We start from the raw sequence: 7,453 nt of genomic DNA, 5'->3' as shown, positions 1-7,453 counted from the left end.
CAGAGCCCAAAATGCCCCTGTGGTTTTGATTATGACCCATGGAGCATATTACCAATCCGGTATGAAGATCAGCAAGCCACAACACTTTAGGTAGCATATTGGTGAAGCTATTACAGGATGGAAAAGTAGATTCTAGGGTTTTTGGTATGGGGGTTCAGTAGGGAAGATGGTGGGAACTGGATGTGTCCAGCTTTCTCCTTCTTCTTCTTGGCCTCCATCTTCTGCTGTGGTGTTGGCACTTACAGATTGGTTTAGAGTAGAAGCTCACTGTCTAACATAGGTGATAGATATTGGAAAGTAATTGTAAACATTGTATATGTCGTTTTTAGTATAAAGACATAACACAGCCCTGGGGGAGGCAGAGTGCCTGGAACTGTCTTGCTGAGCTCACCTTGGCAGGACAGGAGAAAATTTTTTATAGATAAGATAAAATAAACAACCTTGAGACTGAGAAATGAAGAGCCCTGACTCCTTCTTCAAGCACCAGACTGGGAAAAGAGACTTTGGAACTTTTCTCAGGGTCACTCTGACCAGCCAGAGATCCTGACAAAGATTAACCAAGGATTAATACAGAAATAGATGTTCTAATCTATCCTTGCAGTTCTGCTGGTCCCTAGGAAGGCTGGTGGGTGATTTATGTCCGTGTTCAAATATTTAAAGCAACAACAAATAGTCCCACACTTTATATTTCAGATAAACAATTTAATGGCATCTTCACATTGGTTTCACAATCTTATAACGTGCATATTTTACTCCTTGTGAAGCTGAAATCTTTTTAAATACAAGTAATTCTACTGAAATTTTAGAAGTTTCGAAACCATTTTAACATACTGAAAACAAAACAGTCTAAAAAGACAGGTCTAACAGCCATTAAAATGCAGGAAAAAGCAAGAGGACTTCAGGTAAAAGAACATTCATTTAACAGCTACATTTCTTCCACTAAGTAGTTATATGTTAAGGAAAACAGAGTAAATGTAAAAGAACAGAAGTTCTTTGAAACCAGAATTTCTAATTTCTAAGCCAGAAGCAGCTTTGAAACAACTTTCTGTGTAGTTCTATTTATTTCCAAATTTAAAATTGGCTAATTTGTGTCCCAACATTTTGAAGCACAAGGGAGGAAAGGTGGAAGATGCTCTGCAGGGGTTGCAGTTATAGATCTATAAAGTTTATATGTGTAAAGGAATGAACACAGTATTAAACACACTGAGTATGACAGAAAAATGCAACAAAGCACCAACTCTGAGAGAAAAACAGCCCTGCAAGCAATGCCAGGGCACTGGGCATTTCTGGATTTTAAGCAAAGAGCATCTTTACAGCATCTTTAATTTTCCTTTTCCTGTCCATTTTGGAGAGCGCAGTCCAGCCCGCCTCGCGCATCCTCCTCATGGTTTTGAGTTTCAGAGCAGAGCCTGGAGATTTCACACTGCATGGAGCTGGGCTCTAGGAAGGAAAATAAAGCCATCCTTTCGTTTCTGTAAACAATCTGATTAACTGCTTGGTTTAATCTTAGGAAAGGCTAACATACCTTTTTTGGTGCTGTGGAATGTAACTGTGAAGCTTGTGGATAATCTTTGTACAAATTTTTAAACATTTCTTCTTCCGAGACTATGCTCTAATAAATTAAAAAGTTACTTAGTCACACTATATTAAAAATACTTTTTCTTTCCCCCTAAGGATATTAGACTATGAAAAAAAAGATGTCATTATGAGGCATAACAGTTCAATAAAAAGAATGTTAATTATATACATACAATGACAATTCCAGAAAGAACCAATAAATTAAAAATATACACATAAATATTGGCTGGAATGTGGAAGCCCAAACTCTTTATTTCCATTCTCAGCCCCAGCAGTGAGAGCTGCTCAGAGCTGCTCAGCACATGATTTGTTCTCTGGCTCTTACCAGGAGGTCAGTGTGCTCAGAGCTGTCTGACTCAGTGTCCAGCTGCACAAGCACTTTCTGCTTTTTCCTGCTGCTCTGCCCTGCAGGCAGGTTTGTGCTTCTTCCACTCTGCATTTTATCCATTGGAGGAGTCTTTATAACACATGTCTGGGAAAGAAAATGTTTCTCTTTTTAGATTATATTTTATGGGGTAAGTATGGAATCTAAAGCCAAACTCAGGACCCAGTTGACAGTCTGAGTGTCCCAGAATTCACCTGAGAGAAATGGTGGAACTCTGATCTTTCCATCCAAACATGAAGCAAAGACCCAAACAAAGTGGGGTGGGGTGGAAATATCATTTTTTATATTATTTTTGTTGCCAAATGAGGAGAATGAAGGGGAAGCTATGGAAGAGCTGAGTTTCATGGCACATGGTATTTAAGTTCTCCGTGCTTATCTGCAGAAATTCAGGTTATTCTGAACTGTAGCCACTACATTGGACTCTATCAAACATCAAAGAAAATGGGAACAAACAAAACTGCAGGAAAAGGCTTTCAGAGAAAGATTGATAGCTACATCAAGATTGGTGTTATTTAAAATAGTCTTTTCACTAGAAGTGAAACTGAGAAGCATTGAATGGTCCAGTGCAGTCCTTTTTTAGACAGATAACATCAAAATGGTGCTGGATTCCATTGTTCCAATGTGAAAACCACAAGTGAACTCCTGACAGGGAAGAAGGGTGAGTTCTGCAATCAGGACTACTTTGATACTTTGACCATTTTTACAGCTGTATCAGCTTTTTTTTCTTTCATAGAGGAAAAGTGCCTTTACAAATGGACACTTTTAAAGACTAAGTAAATCAGTTCTAGAGACATTAAAAAATCAACAACTGAGCAAGAAAAATTACACACTGGGAGAGCCCTTCCAGAAACTGCTGTCTAATATCTCCATGGAATGGTGTGACCCTTTAAAATCCCTTCTTATCCCAGGGGGAAAAAAATCATCTACAGAGACGTAAGAAATATAGGCAGAAAAATGCAACAAGAAAAATTCACTGTTAGGAGTTACAAAACTTCAATGTTGGACTGCCCAAGAGGCTTCCTGTACTGAAGGAGGCATTTTTTATTTTTATTTTAATTTTTGTTCATTTCAGGAATATAATTTGGAGATTTTCTATTTTTACATGAATAGATTCACTGTATAGATCTAAACAAGGTTTAGGAGTCAGGAACATAAATTTGTATTTTCTATAATTTAAAAAGATTGAAGTCAAAAGCATTCCAATGTCTTTTGTTGAATGCAAATAAATTCTCATGGCACTTCAATTGATTCTACAAATATTAATATTACCAAATTGTAGAAGCAATTAAAAAGTTAAAGTTACCTTGTGTTTCTTTTCACTGTCAGGAATCACACTGCCAGAGTGCTCTTTTACAAGATTCTCCTACAAAAGAGTTATGTGACAGCAAGGAAATATTGATTTGAATTCAGTTGTTAAAAATCTTCTTGGTGTAATTACAGAGCACAGTCTACAATCGCAGACTGCTAAAAAGTTCACACAAAAATATGACCAGGTTTGGTACAACCCCAGCAATCAAAAGTCACTGAAAAACTTTACAGTTTAGGGAATGTTTTTGCTTTAGCTAGTTAAAATTAACTAAAATAAAGGAGAGTTTTGCTTTGTTGTTTGTTTATTTGTATGTAATCTATAATCACAGACTGTTACAAAGTTCACACAAATACATGACCAGATTTAGCACAACCCCAGCATTCCAAAGTCACTGTTTTTCTGTTCAGTTTCATTTCTTACCCAGCTCCTCCCACAGCACAAGCCCAGGCCACACCTCTCACCCCCACTGCTCAGTGAAAAAAAAACTCCACCTTTTCTTCCATTTCTGCTCTCAGCTGTTCCTTAAGAGATGACAGTTCCCGTTTCAAACATGACAGCTCATTTTCCTACAAACCATTAAATAAAGGACAGGGTTAACTCTGCACAGCCCAGAAAAAGGAAAACAGTCCCAAGTGAGGCAGTAATTAACAGGGACACTCAATAGATACACAGGATAATTCTATTTGCTTTTCAGCCCTATACTTGAAGCTTTGCTTTAGCTTGTTTAACAAAGACTGAAGCACTGTAAGAAACAGGTACTTGATCAGAAGTGTTCAAGGTAATACCTTAAAACCCTTGGGAGAGCAGGGGTGAGAGGGCACAATCTAAATATTTAAAACAAAAGTTTCCTATTCAAACATGACACACTACCTGGAGGAGCAGACAAAAACACACTGCTACTGCAATTCATTTTTAGAAACATTTTGAGTTTTTAGTGCCCAGAATAAGATCTGTTGCAGCAGGTTGGGTGGGACTGCTACTGGTAAAAATTAAAAGCACACTGGAAGAGTTCCCAGAGAATGTCTCTGGTGGGAAGACCCCAGAGCACAGCAGGAAAAGAAACTCTCTAAGCAAACTGAAAAAAGATCTTTAGAAGTCACAAACTGACTGAAGATCATATCTTTTGTCTCTCTGTGCTGTTGGTGGGCAAGAGGGAGGGATTGGAAAAAAAGGTGTTTTAAGGATTTTTTTAAATTCCTATTACTCACTTTTAATTCTATTAATAATTTTTTATACTATTTATTTTGAATTTGCTTTACGCTCAAAGTGTTTTTCTTCTAATCCTTATCTCAACTCAGTCCTTGAATTTTTCTTTCCCCTCCTCTGCTCAACAATAGCAGAGAAAAATGAGTAAATGTTTTTTTTGTGTGTGCCTGCACTTAGCCAGTATAAAACCCCTACACAAGGACATCAGCCCCTTCACTGAATTATTGACTGTTATAAATGGAACTCTGCAAAGAGTTAAGTTGCCAAATTGGAATTTATTAATTACAGCAAGCATAGGTAATAAGCAAAGCAGCGCTGGGCGACAGGGGAGTTGTGGGGAGTCCAACTCCACCAACTGCTGCACCCAGTATCTCACAAGTTCCCTTTTTATACTGGTCCATTTCCGTAGACGTGTTCTTCCCTTGGCGCATGCTCCAATTGTTGCTAGGGGGTCGTCTTCTACCCTCTGGTGGTCGCTGGATGAAGGCTTGAAGTCTTCCTCAGGCCTGTACTCTTGACCTCGGAGCTCTTGCCTTCCATATATGGGGTGGTGTTTGGCTGGTTTCTGTTTCTCGGCTAGCTCTTCTTAGTTCCCAAAACCTTAGCCTTTCGCATGGTTAGTGTTTGCGCAATACACGGTTGAATTTAGCAAACAATAGTAACTTGATATATATTATTTTTAGGTTATGCGGTTATGTATTTCTTAATCATATGGTTGACCATGTATCTCTTAATCACAATCATACAGGGCTGACCATGTATTTCTCAATCACATGATTGTCTATATTGGGGTTTAGTGAACAGGGCTATCCGTTACAATCCCCCCTTTTTCTATTTATCATTCTGTTCACTAAACCTTTGAAGTTCTTTCCTATTTAAGTCCAAATAGTCCTCTCCTTCTACGGCACCTAGAGATTTATACTCTGTTTTCATCATCTTCAAATGGGCTGCTTCAGATTGGGAGTTCACTAAGCTAATTATTTTATTGAATATTCATGGCCCAAAGGGCAACCCTAACAACAGCAAGATTACCGGTCCGGCAATGGTGGACAACAAGGTGGTAAGCCATGGAGAATAGTTGAATAAAGATTAATACCTAATTTTGTTGGGATTTTCTCTCTTTCTCTCTCTTTTCTATTTGTTTGCATAATTCGGCCATAGTGTCTACTGCTATTCCAGTAGTATCTACATATGTGCAGCATTCCTCCCGAAGGGCTACACAAAGGCCACCTTGTTGTAAAAACAGTAAGTCTAACCCCCTTCGGTTTTGTAAAACTACTTCCGAAAGTGATCGGAGCGAGTTTACCAATTCATTAATAGATTTATCAATTTTCTCAAGATCCTCATCTACAGCGGCTCTTAAAGCCTTAAACCTCTGTTGTTGATGCACAAGAGTTGCCGCGCCTGTTCCTATCCCAGCTCCCCCAATGGTTAATAATGCCGCAACCGTGCGGGCTGTAAAGGGTTCTTGTTTTTGCAAATGATGTTTTGAAATATGGCTTTGGGAGTACACGTATTCCCTGGGATGATAGATAATCCGGGGGACTATTATTACCTGTATGCAAAATTCATGGCTTTCATTAAAGGCTGTTATAGAGATACAGGGGGTCACGCCTAGGGTATTATATACCCATTTGGTATTAGCTGCCAGAATTAACCACTCAGCTGGTCTTAAGGTATCCTGCACCAATTTAGTTATTTGACACAAATGTTTCTTATTCCCTGGAACAGTTCCAATACATCTCCCTTTTCCGGTTACTTGTGATAGGGTAATTCCCGGAGTCCTATCCTGCCCTTTTTCCACAAACATCGTGCAAGATTAATCCCATTTTCAAAGTATGTTACCTCCCTCGTCAGCCGAAGTCACTTCTACCTGTTCTACCTGTGTCTTGTTATTTTCTATTTCATTCTCTACCCTTCCTAAGCTATTACCTGAGTTTGCTATCACATGGTTGGGTCCAACAGGTTCGGGGTCATAGGGAACAACTTCCTTTTTAATGAGTATCATCCCTCCTTGATCTCTCCCTGGTTGCCATATTTGGATTCCCCAGGTTTTTCCTATTAGCCAGCCTGGGTAATCTGGCTGAGTGACATTCATATATATATATAAACTTGCATGATCCTGAGTATCCCCTCCCAAAATTGATCTGTCATATGCATATTGTGGAGGGGTACACCCCGGAGGGCCTCTTCCAACCTGTAAAAATCTGTCAGGTCCTTCCCCTGGGGTGAATCCCTGAGCTATTGTTTCACAGCCCCAATATCTGCAATAATTATACCCTGGGTAATTGCAATAGACTTTTCCAGGGTTAGAGGCTGGGCACATGTAAAAACCGATGTAGGAACCGACACTTGGGAGCGTAGTTCCCCAGGAGGTGATTAACTGCGTTAGGTTTACTTTAAATGAAGGGGGTCCCGTTAGTGTGATGTTACTGATCACAACCTGATCTTCCCACCTAATTAATGACCATTTAAAGGGCTCGTGTGTTTGAGAGTTACAATTCCCAATAGTTAACATTATTAAAAGTATTCTAAAAATTCCAAGGTAGTTTTTCCAATTGTCATAGCGGCTGCCATAATTTCCCTGTTCCAAATTTTGTCGTTTCTGATATTGTTGCTTTTGCTTAGAGTGGTCCCGAGTTTGTTCAGGTCTTATTCTAGGGCCCTCTCCCCCACAGTTATCAGCCCCTCTGCCTCGCCCATCAACTCGGTTGCTGCGAGCTATGGGGTGATCTGTCTTCTCGGCAGCAAGGGTAGTCTTCAGGAGGAGGTTTGTGCCCCTTTCTCCTAATTCGTTGGAGGTATCTAGACCACTTTGTGTCTTTCACCTGAGGAGCTAGACAGCTCAGATCAAGGATCCACCTCAGGCAAACCCCTGCAACAATTCTCGTTACGAATGGTGTTGGTTCGTTTGAGTGGTAACAATAATACTGGGGGTTTATTCCTTTAGCATAAATGCTCCACCAATTCTTGGA

General features: G+C 39.6%; 1 long non-coding RNA gene across 2 annotated transcripts; it reads right to left on the bottom strand.

The window, feature by feature from the left end:
* Window positions 1–681: 681 nt before the first annotated feature.
* On the bottom strand, window positions 682–3,423 carry LOC134420499 (uncharacterized). 2 transcript variants are annotated; one of them, XR_010028369.1, is made up of 4 exons: window positions 3,267–3,423; window positions 1,904–2,050; window positions 1,526–1,612; window positions 682–1,440 (listed from the first exon to the last, which is right to left on the bottom strand). It is a non-coding gene; the product is annotated as an uncharacterized LOC134420499 (long non-coding RNA). The 2 variants fall into 2 exon arrangements; XR_010028368.1 differs by lacking the exon at window positions 1,526–1,612.
* Window positions 3,424–7,453: the final 4,030 nt, after the last annotated feature.

The sequence above is a fragment of the Melospiza melodia genome, chromosome 7, assembly GCF_035770615.1.
Source record: "Melospiza melodia melodia isolate bMelMel2 chromosome 7, bMelMel2.pri, whole genome shotgun sequence".
Taxonomy (NCBI): Eukaryota; Metazoa; Chordata; class Aves; order Passeriformes; family Passerellidae; genus Melospiza; species Melospiza melodia.
Note: the sequence above shows the minus strand (reverse complement) of the source record. Positions and strands in the feature narration are given on the sequence as shown.